At 49.5% G+C, this 15059-nt stretch overlaps 1 long non-coding RNA gene across 4 annotated transcripts; it reads left to right on the forward strand.

Annotated features, from left to right (window-relative positions):
- The first annotated feature begins 4264 nt into the window (after positions 1–4264).
- Positions 4265–13359, forward strand: LOC309645505. 4 transcript variants are annotated; one of them, XR_014254926.1, is made up of 5 exons: positions 4265–6094; positions 6254–6308; positions 7295–7361; positions 8021–8172; positions 8359–13359. It is a non-coding gene; the product is annotated as an uncharacterized lncRNA (long non-coding RNA). The 4 variants fall into 4 exon arrangements; XR_014254928.1 differs by lacking the exon at positions 6254–6308 and having other exon boundaries at positions 6021–6094; XR_014254927.1 differs by lacking the exons at positions 6254–6308; positions 8359–13359 and having other exon boundaries at positions 8021–8175.
- The last annotated feature ends 1700 nt before the right edge of the window (positions 13360–15059 follow it).

Raw genomic sequence — 15059 nt, forward strand, 5'->3', positions numbered from 1 at the left:
TTTGTCTCCCCGTGTTGGGAGGCGATGAGCCGGAGCCCACTGATACCGCTACTTGGAAGTGATCGCAGGCTTCTTGGGGCGAGCCCGGGGCCGCGCCGCACCCGCCCTTCCGCACCCAGGAGAACCAGCCCCCCAGACCCCGGCCAGCGGACACCCCCGGAACCCCAGAGCCCAGCTACAGGCCCAGGGCCTGAGCCAAAAGCTGAGCCAGGAGGCCGTGGTGTTCGCAGCTTCCAGCCGCTGAACCTGGCTGGCTGCCCCTGGGGAATTATTTTTTTTATGATCTCCAAGTAAGGCGGCCAGGCAGCGATGCGATTTTCTCCTACAGAACCAGGGACATGTTATATACGTCGTGGCCGGGCAAAAACGTTACAAACACCCTTAAGTTTTTCACCCTTCTGCAGAATGTCTTAGGTTAATGGTTTTAGGTCCGTTTTCTTTGAGCCTGAGAACCAGCCAATCTCCCTCAGAGCAGACTTGGAAGAAGTTGGGCTTTGCAGGCAGGCCAACATTTTAACCTGACCTTGGGCTCGCGCTCAGCCGTCCTGGTTATCTCGAGGGTCTTGCACCCTCAACAGGACCCAGCACGTGGCAGACACATAATGAACTGTGGTCCGTTTGAGTTTGATTGTGTTTAATGTTAGTTTTCTTTGTAACCGCGGAAGGATAAAGCCATCTCAGACGCTGTAACTGGAACACCCACCACTTGGTGTAGGAACTGTAGCTTCGATGTACGGTGCCCGGGATGTTGTAATCTTGCTTCCTCGAACTGGGGCAAGTGCTTCCATGAGCTGGATGCCCCTTTGGAGTAATTTATGGCAAAGTGGCAAAGCCTGTGTCTTTTCTGGGCCTAAGCTGGTGTTTCTGAGGTTGAGGGTGAAGGTGGTGGTTTCTTAAAACCCACCACCTTCAGTGACACCCTTCCCTGTAACCAAATTCCCAATGATGTTATTCCCTGTATTTACTGAATATTTTGTGCTAAATTCTGTACATGAATCACTGCAGTTAATGCTTGTGACAATCTTCCTTTACTATGGGGAGAACTATGAATTCCTTTACATATCCGCAGCACAGTTTTCAAAATATGAAAAGTAACACGGAAATAATACTATAATCTACAAACCTTATATAGAGGCGTTATCAATTGTTCTGATAATAGCCTTAATAGCAAAAGAAAATTCAAAATCACGCATGTTGCATTCTTAGACTCCTTTAACATACTATAGATACTCTTTTGCACTTTACATTTTTCACCTAGCAATATATCCTGGAAATCATTGCATATCAGTTCACAGAGATGTATGGATGGACTTTTATTTAACCACTCTTTTATATATGAGCATCTAAACTGTTTCCAATATTTTCTAATTACAAACCATGCTGCAATGAGTAACCAGGAGCATATGTATTTTCATATTGTTGGGGGGTATATCTTCAAGGTAAATTCCTAGAAGTGGGATTGCTAGGGCAAAAGGTAAAGACAAATGTAGTTTTGCTAGTAAGGACAGAGTCCTCTCAGTAAGGGTTATACCAGTTTGCATTGGCAAAATATGGGAGGACCTGCTTTCCCGCCACCTCACCAACAGAGTACATTTCTGTGCTTTTTCATTTTTGCTAACCTGATAGGTGAGAAATGGTATTCTAGTGCAGTTGTTTTGTATGGTAAAATGCACATAAACATAAAATGTACCATTTAAACTATTTCTGAGTGTACAATTCAGTGGCATTAAATACATTCACAGGGACTTCCCTGGTGGTCCAGTGGCTAAGACTCCTCGCTCCCATTGCAGGGGGCCTGGGTTCGATCCCTGGTCTGGGAACTAGATTCCGCATGCATGCCACAGCTAAGAGTTTACATGCCGAAACTAAAGATCTGGCTCAGCCAAAATAAATAAATAAATAAATGTTTTTTAAAAAATAAATATTTAAATACATTCACAATGTTGTGCAACCATCACCACCATCCATTTCCAGAAGTTTTTCATCCCCCAGACTGAAACTCTGGACTCATTAAAGACCAGCTCCTCACTCCCCCCTCCCCCCAGCCCCTGGTAACCTCTATTCTATCTTCTGTCTCTATGAATTTGCCTATTCTAGGTACCTCATTGTATGATCAGGCCACTCGAGATGGCTGTTCTCTTGCTCTCTGTATATTCCCCTGCCCGACCAGTGCCTGCTTCACCTATATCTTAAGCACATGACTGACCTTCCTACGTACTTGCCCCAGGCCCCAGCTAGTGATTGTTCTTATCAAAGGGGCAGTGAGGGGCGTGCCCCTATAACTGGTAATTAAAACCCCCCCACCCCTCCCCGCAGCGAAGACTGCCATTATGTCCTGCCCACCGTCAGCTGCACACGGTGGGGAGCTGCTCCGGTGGGGAGCTGCTCCGGGACCTTGCTTCAGACATGTAAGATCCCCCCTATCCATTATTATTATTTGTGTGTGTGTGTGTGCGTGTAACCCAGCTTTTTTTTTGAATTTTTGAATTTTATTTAATTTTTTATACAGCAGGTTCTTACTAGTTGGTGGTGTGATGAATTAGGAGATTGGGATTGACATATATACACTAATATGTATAAAATGGATAACTATAAGAACCCCCTATCCATTAAACCATTGATGTCTATGTTGATGACTCCGGGCTCTTTCTTCGTTCTTAAAGCTAGGCAAGTGCAGGCCTTGTAGACCTGTTGTGTGCAGCCCAACACTCATAGGGTGGAATCATAAAATATCTGTCCTTTGGTATCTGGCTTATTGTACTTAGCATAATGTCTTTAAGGTTTATATTGTAGCATGTATCAGAATTTCATTCCTTACTATGGCTGAATAATATCCCACTGAATGTATATATACCACATTTTGTTTACCCATGTGTTCACTGATGGACATTTGAGTTGTTTCCACATTTTGGCTATTGTGAACAGTGCTGCTATGAATGTTACTATGCAAGTTTCTGTGTGGACAAATGTTTTCATTTCTAGACTCTAAAGGTGGGCTCTTCTCCAGGCTCCCAGCCTCTGGGCTTCCCCTCCAACCTTCATGGAAACTCCAAAAAGATTTTTTAATTTTCCTTTGAAACTTTATTTGTATCCTACAGTGTAGTAGGTTGACTAGTGGCCCCCCAAACTTCATGTCCATCCGGAACCTCAGAATGTGACTTTACTTGGAATAAAGGGCTTTGCATAGGTAACCAGTTAAGGATCTCCAGAAGAAATCACCATGAGTTTGGAGTGGGTCTTCAATCCAGTGACTGATGTCCTTAAAGGAAGAGGAGACTCAGAGATGCACAGGAGAGAAGGCCATGGGAAGATGGAGGCAGAGATTAGAGTGGTGCAGCCACAAACCTAGGAATGCCAGCAGCCACCAGAAGTTGGAGGGTGGGAGGCTCTGCAACACCTCAATTTAGGACTTCTGGCCTCCAGACTGTGACAGACAAATTCCTGTTGTTTTGTGCCATGCCGTTTGTGACATTTGTTATGGCAGCCCCATGAAACCTCATCCATATAGGTAAGCCATAGTCATTGTAGAAAACGAGAAAATACAGATAAGCGAAAAGTCAAACAGCACAGAGGCAATTCCCCGCCCCCAGAAACAACCACAGTTAACACTTTAGCATCTATCTCATCAGAGTAAGATTTCTAAAATGCAACCTTCTGAAATGCTTAAAGTTCTCCCAGATGCCTTCAGGATAAACTCTCAAACTCCTTAATAGGGCCTCTCAGAACCAGGCCTTTTTGTAGCCTCTTCTCCTTCTACTTGAAGAAGAATCAACGTGCACACCTGCCTCTGCTTGTTCCCGCAGGCGGACAGGCCTTGCCAGTGCCTTCAACCTCTGATTCCCTGACCTCCTCGCAACACCCCAGTGGAAGCACTCCTCCTTCTGGAACTTAAGCCGCTGGACCACCGGAACCTGAGGTGCTGGTGACCCCTGGGGCAGGGGTGAGTGGAGCCTCTCCCACCTCCACCTCTTGATTTCTGGACCCAGGAATCCTGGAGCTGCCGTTCCACCCAAGGCAATACAGACCATAAACAAACAAATAACAGGCAATTACCAATCATGGGAACAGCAAGGAGGGTGTAAATGGGGTGGGAGGGCAGGAGGTCTAGAAAAGGATCTCATCCTCCCTTCCAGAGGGAGACCAGGCCCCCGCAGGAGGGCAGCTCCCAGGGCTGATGTTGAGGCACACTGGGCCACCTGTGAGGGTTTCCAACATGGTCTTTTGATCTGGAGGCCCCCAGTCCCAGCCCGCCCCCTCCCACAGGCCTGTAAGCATTGTCCTGGCCAGGCCTGGTAGCTTCCAGGCCCTGTGTGGGCTCGATGGCCTGGCTGAGACCAGGTAGCCTCAGCTCAGGTTGAGGGGGGCACACACCAGTCAGAGAGTCTGCCTGAGCAGCCTCCCAGCAGCACTTGGCCCCCGAAGAAACCTTGGATCCGAGGCCCTGGAAGATGCCCCTGATCTTGTGCCCAGGACAGGACCCTGATAAGGGAAGCCCTTCCATGGACAACAAGGGTGGTCCTGGTCCCGAGCCTTCACAGGCACTGCCTCCTTCCCTGTGGCCGGCAGTCCTTGTGCAACGCGCCCTGGCCCAGGGCAGCACCGTGCTCCCCGTCCCTTCCTTCTTGGGGTGGGTGTGCTCTGTAATTTGGGGGTTTCTAGAGCTTTTAAAGCACTAACTTTATTTTCTTAGGACTGCATATTTAGTCTCTTTGGAGAGGTTAGCAGTTGAGGCTTTATGAAAATTCAGATGAATTATGACTGCCAGATGTGGCACTTTTTTTTAAATTTTTGGCCATGCTGCATGGCATGTGGGATCTTAGTTCCCCAACCAGGGGTCAAACCGACATCCCCTACAGTGGAAGCGTGGAGTCTTAACCATTGGACCACCAGGGAATTCCCCGGCACATTTTTATTTTAAAAAATACTGAGAAAAAAAACCCCAAGCACTGAAAAGTAAAAGATCAACCAACCAAAATCCCATCACTTAAAAATTATAAAATATAAACATACTTTATAAAAATATAAAGTGGTACTCCCCCAACTGGAACCCTCACACTGCAGAGCCCCCAGAGCCTTGGTGGGAGCCACTCCCTGGAGGGGTCACAGAGTGCCGTGCCGGCTGAAGGTCAGAAGGCAACATCCATGCATTCATAGTGTTGGCACAAATTCATAATATAAAAAAAATGGGAAAAACCTAAATACCCATCTATAGGATATTAGTTAAAGTAACTGTGAAACAACCTCATGTTAAAAGAGGGACTCTATTCTCCTGGTTGTCAAGGCACACGTATCAGGCAGGCTGCATTCTCCACAAAGGTAGGTAAGTAGATGCAGAGATACAGGGATGGTGGGTGGTGGACGGCAGATGGTAAGATGAGTGGCATTTTGTATGTGTCAGGGACCCTGGGCCTCCCCCTGCAGGACCTGTCCCCAGGAAGCCTCAGTCTCCCTCCTGCTAGCCCTCCCCAGGACACCCCTTGGTCACTGCCCTCCCAAGCCCAAGTATCACCTCCTCCAGGAAGTCTCCCAGGACTGAAGGCTCCCAGCTGCAAGCTCCCAGGGTAAGCATCTCTTGCCAAAAATGTTGGCTCCAGGGATTCTAATGACTATGAGCTGGGGGCTACAGACTGAGAGGGCAGGGATTGGACATAAGGGCTGCACTTATAGCTGTGCTTACACAAGGAGCTCAGCCTCCTCTCCAAAGGGCTCAGAACTGTGGAGTCTTTGGCCCCACTTCCTACAGCTAGTGGCCCAGTGCCTCTACATTCCTCCTCTACCAGCCACATGGGAAGCCTGCCCAGGCGCTGGGCGCTCCCTCTCCCCCTCACCTAAACCCACGGGGCCCTTAGTTGTCCCACAACTAGGTACATCTTAAATGCTTTTATTGTAGAGCAGGTGAAAGAGAAAATGAAACGAACCATGATAGCCTCAGAAAAATGTCACATGGTTTCAGTGAAGCCACTGTTTTTCTAAGAAGCCATCATGGGGTCACAAGAGGGAGGAGCGAGGAAATAGCATGCCCAAGTCCATTTCCTGTCCTGGCCTAGCTAGAGGCTAAGAGCCAGAGAGGAGAGAGCTTGGCTCCCTTCAGAAGGTGAGGACCCGGTGCCGGGCAGGGGACCAGGGCAGGAGAGCTGCTCCACCAGCATGTGGGGGTACCTTTGAACTGGCTAGGGGGTGGGGGGAATTGGGCAGGGAGTGTGAGTGGGGCAGGGGAGGGAGGGTGCCAAGCTGCTCCTTCCTCTGCACCCAGCAATCCCTGGAGTCTCCCACCACACTGTCACCTGCCAGAGGACCATCCCCCTCAGGTCAGCTCCAGGCTTGTCCCATGGCATGTTCTCAGGACCAGAGGATCCTGCTGGGAGCAGTGAGATGGGGGAGGGGGGCATCAGGATCCTGAGCAGGAACAAAAGTTCAAAATTGCCTGGTGGACAGGAAAGGGGGCAGAATGGGGGGCGGGGTGGTCAGGGGGCTGCTGGTGGGTGTTCCCAGATGACATGGGAAGCAGAGGAGAGGGGCCCAGTGGCCAAGGCTGGGGATGCAAGTTGGAGGGGGCAGCTGGAGGAGGCTGAGGAGTATGGGCAAGAGGAGAGGGTAGAAGGGAGGGGGCCGGACCAGCGGCTGCAGGAGCTCCCTCAGGAGACAGTTTCCTGAGGTGGGTCAGGGTACAGGTAGCCATGAGGGCTGACCCCAGGGGAAGCTGTCACCAACCATAGGCCCGAAGGGGCCCTGGGAGGAGTCCAGCCAGAGCTGTATCCTGGAAGGAGTGAGGCCAGGAGCAGGACAGCCACTGGCCGAGTGGGGCAAGGCAGGACATGTGACCCTCCTCCTCTCAGCTCCAGCCTTCTGCCGCTGCCTCCCCTGTGGAAACCAGAAACCAGAACCGCAGAGACCCAAGGCCCCTGGCAGAGCAGGGGTGTGGGGTGGGTGGAGGGAGCAGGCGCTGTGACGGCCCCTGGGGTGTGGTCCCTTTTCGGCTGGGGAAGGGGGCTCTGCAGGGCTGGGGGGGGTCCAGGAGGCAATGGACCCCCAGCCCAGAGTCCTGAGGGGGATGTGAGCATCCCCAGGCCTGCAGAGGGACTCCTGAGCCCAAGGCCCAGCGGGCTCTGGGACCTCCCCAGACCCCCAGGGAGAAGGTGCCTGGGGCAGCCCCGTAGACTCCAGGACAAAGAGCACTTGGGTCTTTGAGGTTAGGACCTGGCCTCAGCCTCTGGGGAGGGGATCCCAGGGGTCTTGGGGGAATCAGTGTGTGTGGGAAGGAAGATGACTAGGCATGTACCCCCCACACACACAGGGGTGAGCTCTGATACCTTGAGAAGATGGTGGCAGGAGAGATGCCCACGGCAATGGCCATCAACATGGTGAGAGACATGTCCCCCCTCGCAATCAGCCAGGCCTGACCAGGCCCAGCCGCCAGCTACCAGGACAAGAACAGGACCCTGGTTGCTTCCAGGACAAATAAAGTCTCCAGGGATGGGGGGTGGGGGAGGGGGCTGCTTCCCCTGGACTGAGACCCCAAGACATCCCCAGCTACAGACCAGGAGCTTCAGGGGACCTGAGGGACCCCTCAGCCTCCATCCCCTGCCAGGAGTCCAGGCATGTCTGGAGCCGCGCTTGAGGAGCCAGAGGGACCCCCTCCCCCCAGACCCTGGAGCCTGTACCTGGCTCACCTGGAAGCATTCCCTGGAGCCAGCCCTGTCCCAGGTGCCGCCATATGTCCACTTGCTTCCTCCCACCAGCCCAGGGGGTGGAGGGTGCCATCTCCATGAGCTGTGAGGAGGCAGAGCTCCAAGGGGCCAAGTCACTGCCCTGAGGCCACCAGATTGTCACTACAGAGGGTGGGGCAAGGCTGGTATCTACCTTGGAGCCCATTCTTTCTGCTCAGCTGGGGAGGGGGCATCTCGAGTGTGTCTGTCTTTTCTCTGGTTCCTGCCCCCCTGTCAGCCTGGGACCCTGAGCCCTACAGTCCCCTTACTGTCTCCATCCTGTGGGGTCACCCTGCCCCGTTTCCCCCATATAGAGAGTGGTTCCTCCGGCCCTGAAATTACTGGCCTCCGGGTCGGCAGTGTGGCCCACTGCGATAATAATGGTTGCCGGGATGGCCTTGGACAGCTGGATGAAGAGCAGAGCAAGCTGGAGCTGGCACCGTGGGAGGTCCCGGGGTGGCCGGAGGTAGGGGTCAGGGAGTGCCTGAGTAAGAGGGAGGCCTGGGCATGGTTTGGGGGAGGCACAGGTGAGGGGGAGAGAGGGTAGTGGGACCCCCTCCCTTGGCCTGGCGGCCCCACCCAACTGGCCACCATTGTCCTCCTCCCATGGTCAGTTCTGGGCCCTGCCTGACCCCACCCCCTTCTCTTGCAGGTAAAAATGAACAAGAACCCTAAAATGTATTGACAAGAATCCTCTCCAAGCCCCCTATAGACAGGAGAGCCCATCTTCCTGGGGATGGGAATGCTGTGAGGCAACATTTTACCATTGGGGTATGAACAAAGTCAACTTGTGGGCAAAAATAAAAATTCACTGAATGCACGTGTATTGAGTGCCTACTGTGTGTGCCTGACTCTTTTCCAAAAGTGGGCTCCAGGGCTTCCCTGGTGGCGCAGTGGTTAAGAATCCACCTGCCAATGCAGGGGACACAGGTTCGAGCCCTGGTCCGGGAAGATCCCACATGCTGCGGAGCAACTAAGCCTGTGTGCCACAACTACTGAGCCCGTGCTCTAGAGCCCGCGAGCCACAACTACTGAGCCCGCGTGCCACAACTACTGAAGCCCACGTGCTTAGAGCCAGTGCTCTGCAACGAGAAGCCACCCAATAAGAAGCCCGCGCACTGCAATTAAGAGTAGCCCCTGCTCGCTGCAACTAGAGAAAAGTCCGCGCACAGCAACGAAGACCCAACGCAGCTAAAAAAATAAAAATAAATAAATTTAAAAAAAAAAACAGAAAAAAAGAAGTGGGCTCCAAATCCCAGGATTCTGGGTCCTTTGAGGCCCAGCTCCAACCCTCGCAGCCCTGGGCCCTCCCCACCCCCAACCAGCCCCCACCTGGCCCTTCACCAGGTCTGTCTGGCCTGGGCTACCTCTCAGCCCCAGGGAGGCTCTTTGGGGCCTCTGTGCCCTGAGGTCCTAAAAAGGGAAAAACACCCTGCTTTTCCTCTCCTACACTCACAGTCACACACCAACACTTCTCACACCAGATGTGTGGGATTTTCCACACCCGCCAATTTTCCAGTTTCCTGTGGACACCAACTAAGATTTCTATGACTTAATTCTGACACTGACAGAACTTAGCACAGACTCCACATGTTAAAGGCTCAGTCCTACAATACTGCTCCCACTTCAGATGCCAATCCCAGGTAGTGGGTCCCCAGGTTACCCACAAACTTCTGTCTGACTTGGCTACAGATCATATGTTCCCATGACCTCCTTCTTGGGTTTAATAATTTGCCATAAGGGCTCACAGAACCCAGGAAAACAGTTTCCTTACTAAGATACGGGTTTAGGGAGTTCCCTGGTGGTCTAGTGGTTAGGATTCGGCGCTTTCACTGCCGTGGCCGGGGTTCAATTCCTGGTTGGGGAACTGAGATCCTGCAAGCCCCGAGGTGTGGCCAAAAAATAAATAAATAAAATAAAATTGTTGGGACTTCCCCGGTGGTGCAGTGGTTAAGAATCTGCCTGCCAACGCAGGGGACACGGGTTCGAGCCCTGGTTCTGGAATATTCCCACATGCTGCAGAGCAACGAAGCCCATGTGCCACAACTACTGAGCCTGCACTCTAGAACCGATGAGACACAGCTACTGAGCCCACGTACCACAACTACTGAAGCCTGCGCGCCTAGAGCCCATGCTCCGCAACAAAGAGAAGCCACTACAATGAGAAACCCACACGCCACAACGAAGAGTAGCCCCCACTCGCTGCAACTAGAGAAAGCCTGCACGCAGCAACGAAGACCCAACTCAGCCATAAATAAATAAATAAATAAATTTATATTAAAAAAAAAGAATCCGCCTTCCAATGCAGGGGACACGGGTTTGATCTCTGGTCAGGGAACTAAGACTCCATATGTCGTGGGACAACTAAGTCTGCACGCTGCAACTACTGAGCCCACGTGCTGCGACTAAGACCCAATGCAGTCAAAAAATTAATTAATTAATTAATTAATTTTTAAAAAGTCTGCTCCTTTAAAAAAATAAATAAAATTGTTTAAAGGAAAAATGGTGGATATTATGGCATGTGAATTAAATCTCAATTAAAAAAGAAAAAAATGTGGGAGTTTGGGATTAGCAGATGCAAACTATTACATATGGAATGAATAAACAACAAGGTCCTACTGTATAGCACAGAGAACTATATTTAATATCCTGTGATAAACCATAACGTAAAAGAATATGAAGAAGAATATATATGTATAACTGAATCACTTTGCTGTACAGCAGAAATTAACACAGCATTGTAAATCAACTATACTTCAATAAAAAAAAATTTTTTTAAATGAAAGGGAATTCCCTGGAGGTCCAGTGGTTAGGACTCCGTGCTTTCACTGCCAAGAGCCTGGGTTCAATCCCTGTTTGGGGAATTAAAATCCCACAAGCGGCGCAGTGTGGCTAAAAAAAAAAAAAAAAAGGTTACAGGTTTATCATGAAGGACATGGCTGAGGAACAGCCAGATGGAAGAGATGCACTAGACAAGGTATGAGGGAAGGGGCGAGGAGCTTCCATGCCCTCTCTGGGTGCACCACCCTCCCAGCACCTCCACGTGTTCACCAACCCGGAAGCTCTCCAAATCCCATAGTTCAGGGATGTGTATGGAGGCTCCATCACATGGGCGTGACTGATCATTAACTCAATCTCCAGCCCCTGTTCCCTCCCCAGAGGATGGGGCTGAAAGTTCTAAGTTTCTAATCAAGCCTCGGTCTTTCTGGTGGCAGCCCCCATCCTGAACCTAACCACCCAGAGCCACCACATTAGAACAAATGACACTCCTGTCACCCAGGAAATTCCAAGGGATTTGGGAGCTCTGTGTCAGGAACCACAGGCAGAGATCAAATATACTGTATAGTTCTTTTTAAAAAAATAAATGTATTTATTTTATTATTTAATTTAATTTATTTATTTATTGTTTCTGGCTGCGTTGGGTCTTCATTGCTGCGTGCGGGCTTTTCTCTGGTTGCGGCAAGTGGGGGCTACTCTTCGCTGTGGTTCGCAGGCTTCTCGTTGTGGCCCCTCTTGTTGCGGAGCACAGGCTCTAGGCGCGCGGGCTTCAGTAGTTGTGGCACGTGGGCTCAGTAGTTGTGGCTCGCGGGCTCTAGAGTGCAGGCTCAGTAGTCGTGGCACACAGGCTTAGTTGCTCTGTGACATGTGGGATCTTCCCGGACCAGGGATCGAACCTGTGTCCCCTGCACTGGCAGGCGGATTCTCAACCATTGCACCACCAGGGAAGCCCTACTGTATATTTCTTGTTATGTCACAGGACCTCATACTCCTGGGCCTCCTCTACCTGGAAAACCAGCCACTAGGTAGGGTCCCTGAGGTTTCCCCTTCCTGTGGTCCTTGACCCAAAAGGGGGCAGTGGGACCTCCAGCATCACCTTCCCCTGGTGACCTCTTTTCCAGCCTTCACTACCTCAGTCATTTTCAGTTCATAAGACCATCCACACAGAAGAAAAATTTTACAAAGTAAACGTAAAGTAAAAGTACAGTCTTTCCGTCCCATTGCCCCCAATTACAGTTCTCATTTCTGGTGGATTGGACCTTGTCCCTCTGGATGTTTTGGTGCAAGAACAATCCGAAGTAGGTGTATCTGTCCTCTGGGGCTGCCACAATAAACCACCACGAACTGTGTCTTTTCTTTTCTTTTGTTTTTTTTTTTTTGGAACAAGGAATAACAATTTGAATCAGAAAGCTAGCAGACCCAGAAGATGGCAGACTAGCCTCTCAAAAAAAAAAAAAAAAAAAAACCAAAACAAAACCCATTTTACCTCAGTCCAAATTTCGACTCCTTTTATAGAGAAGAGAGGAAGAGGAGAGGCCCACTGTGGCGCCCACCAGTGGCTGAGCGGGACCACTACCTGTGGCTCATTGACAGTTCTCGCTTTGGGGAGGGGCCCGCTGCAGCGCCCACCAATGGCTGAGCGGGGGTTGCTAGAGCAGCGAGGCTGCTATAGCTGGCGCCTGCCCTGCCCCTATTACAATTCTTCTCCCTCTCCCTATTACACGCTGTTAGATGCCTATTCCCCAGGGGCTCAGACTCACCCTCCTGGAATTCAGGCTTCAGGTCATGCTTCGGAGCCATTTACAAGCGATTCGCCGCCGCCTCCTCCTTCTCCTACCACCCCCGACTACTGCCCCCTACTCTCTATCCCACCCAACTCCGCGTCAGGCGCGCCGTCAGGCACGGCCAGCTCTACATCCTGGGCCCGATTTACCAGCGCCCGCAGATCTCACAGCATCGCGACCCGCGCAGCCGCCGCTCCAGCCAATGAACTGTGTGTCTTAAAACAACAGAATTTTATTCTCTCTCAGTTCTGGAGTTCAGAAGTCCAAAATCTGGTTGTCACTCCCTCTGAAGGTTCTAGGGGAGGATCCTTCCCTGCCTCTTCCAGCTTCTGGTGGGTCCAGCATTCCTTGGCTTATGGACATGTCACTCCAATCTCTGCCTCCATCTTCACATGGCCTTCTTGCCTGTGTCTCTCTGTGTGTCTGTGTCCCCATCCCCTTTCTTTGCTCTTAGAAAGACTCCAGTCATTGGATTTAGAGCCCACCCTAAATCCATGATGATTTCCGCTTGAGATCCTTAACTTATTACATCTGCAAAGACCATACTTCCAAATAAGGTCACATTCACAACTACTGGGGGTTAAGACTTGAATGCATCTTTTGGGGGACACAATTGTACATTTTTTTAATACATAAGTGAGATCATATAATAAATGTGTATATTTCTACAATAAAGTGTGGAGAAGACACATTTCTCTAACCACAAACTAGAATTTTTAAAACTTTGTCTTTCGAAATAATCTTATATTTAGAGAAAAGTTGAAAAAAAAGTGTAGAGTTCTCCCATATATCCTCCACTCAGCTTTCCCTAATGTTATCATCTTATATAACCATAGTAATCAACCGTAGAAAAGAACATTAATACAATCCCATTAACTAAACCCCTCAAATTTCACCAGATTTTCCACTAATGTCCTTCTCGGGTCCAGGATCTAATCCAGGATCCCAAATGTATTTCTCTGTCATGTCTCCTTAGCCTCCTCCAATCAGTGACAACCATCTAGAATATTTGTACAGCCATTAGTAATTTAAAATGTATGTATGATCCAAATTTTCATTAGTTCTACTTTATTTTAAAAATATGAACTATGGAGGGACTTCCCTGGTGTCCCAGTGGTTAAGAATCAGCCTGCCAATGCAGGGGACACGGGTTTGAGCCCTGGTCCGGGAAGATCCCCCATGCCATGGAGCAACTAAGCCCATGTGCCACAACTACTGAAGCCCGTGCGCCTGGAACCCGTGTTCCACAAGAGAAGCCACTGCAATGGGAAGCCCGTGCACCGCAACGAAGAGTAGCCCTGCTTGCCACAAATACAGAAAAGCCCGCGCGCAGCAACGAAGACCCAACACAGTCCCAACGCAGCCAAAAATAAACAAATAAATTTTAAAAGTTTTTTAAATTTTTCAAGCTACTAAAAAAAAAAGAGAGATAAAGTTTAAAGATATATTTATCCCAGGATTGAAACTGAAACTGAATACTTTAGAAATGAGAACCACCATCTCCTGTGGATACATGCGCCTAAGCATAGGGCACATTTGTAATTTGATTCCAATGGTACACTCGCTGGAATACACATCCCTTCCTCACCTATGTAAAGGCCACTTCAACACTTACACCATCTGATTGAAAAATGTACAGACAGTGAAGCCAGTATCCACTAACACCAATGAGGGCAGGATCAGTACAAAACATATCAGTGATCTTTGCCAGTACTGTTTAAACAATGATTTTAATGTGAAAGAGATTATGAAAATAGGCAGAAAATGCGTGTCTAGAATCAAGGAACAAAAGAAATTTTAGTTTCACTTTTTGGTATTTAAAATGAAATTATAGGGGTGGGAGAGGGAGAGTGGGAGGGAGACGCAAGAGGGAGGAGATATGGGGATATATGTATATGTATAGCTGATTCACTTTGTTATAAAGGAGAAACTAACACACCATTGTAAAGCAATTATACTCCAATAAAGATGTTTAAAAATTTTTTTTAAATAAAGTGAAATTATATAAGGTAACTGAAATTATGGATATACAAACCATTTTTGAGGGAGCAGTTTTAATATATATGCCACTTTTTTTAAAATTAATTAATTTATTTTTGGCTGCGTTGGGTCTTCGTTGCTGCGCGCAGGCTTCCTTTAGTTGCGGCGAGCGCGGGCTACTCTTCGTTGCGGTGCGCGGGCTTCTCACTGCGGTGCGCGGGCTTCTCACTGCGGTGGCTTCTCTTGTTGTGTAGCACGGGCTCTAGGCACGCGGGCTTCAGTAGTTGTGGAACGCGGGCTTAGTTGCTCCGTGGCATGTGGGATCTTCCCGGACCAGGGCTCAAACCCGTGTGCCCTGCATTGGCAGGCGGATTCTTAACCACTGCGCCACCAGGGAAGCCCCTATATGCCACTTCTTGATCCTTCATTTTTTATCTTTGTTTGTTTGTTTTGGCCGCATGGTTTGTGGGATCTTAATTCCCCAACCAGGGACTGAACCTGGGCCCTCGGCAGTGAAAGCCCTGAATCCTAACCACTAGACGACCAGGGAACTCCCGATATTCACCATTTTAGAGTGTACAGTTTTGTGGCTTTTAGTATATTTACAACGCTGTGCAACCATCATCATTATCTAATCACAGAACATTGTCATTACCCCAAAAGAAACCCAGTCGCCTTTTAACAGTCACTCCCCATTTCCCCCCAAATCTCCCAGCCCCCCGCAATCACTAATCTACTTTATCTCTATGGATTTGCCTGTCCCGGGCATTTCACATGAATGGAATCATGCAGTATTTGTCCTTTTGTGTCT

Source organism: Balaenoptera physalus, assembly GCF_965194825.1.
Source record: "Balaenoptera physalus genome assembly, chromosome: 16".
In the NCBI taxonomy this organism is placed as follows: domain Eukaryota; kingdom Metazoa; phylum Chordata; class Mammalia; order Artiodactyla; family Balaenopteridae; genus Balaenoptera; species Balaenoptera physalus.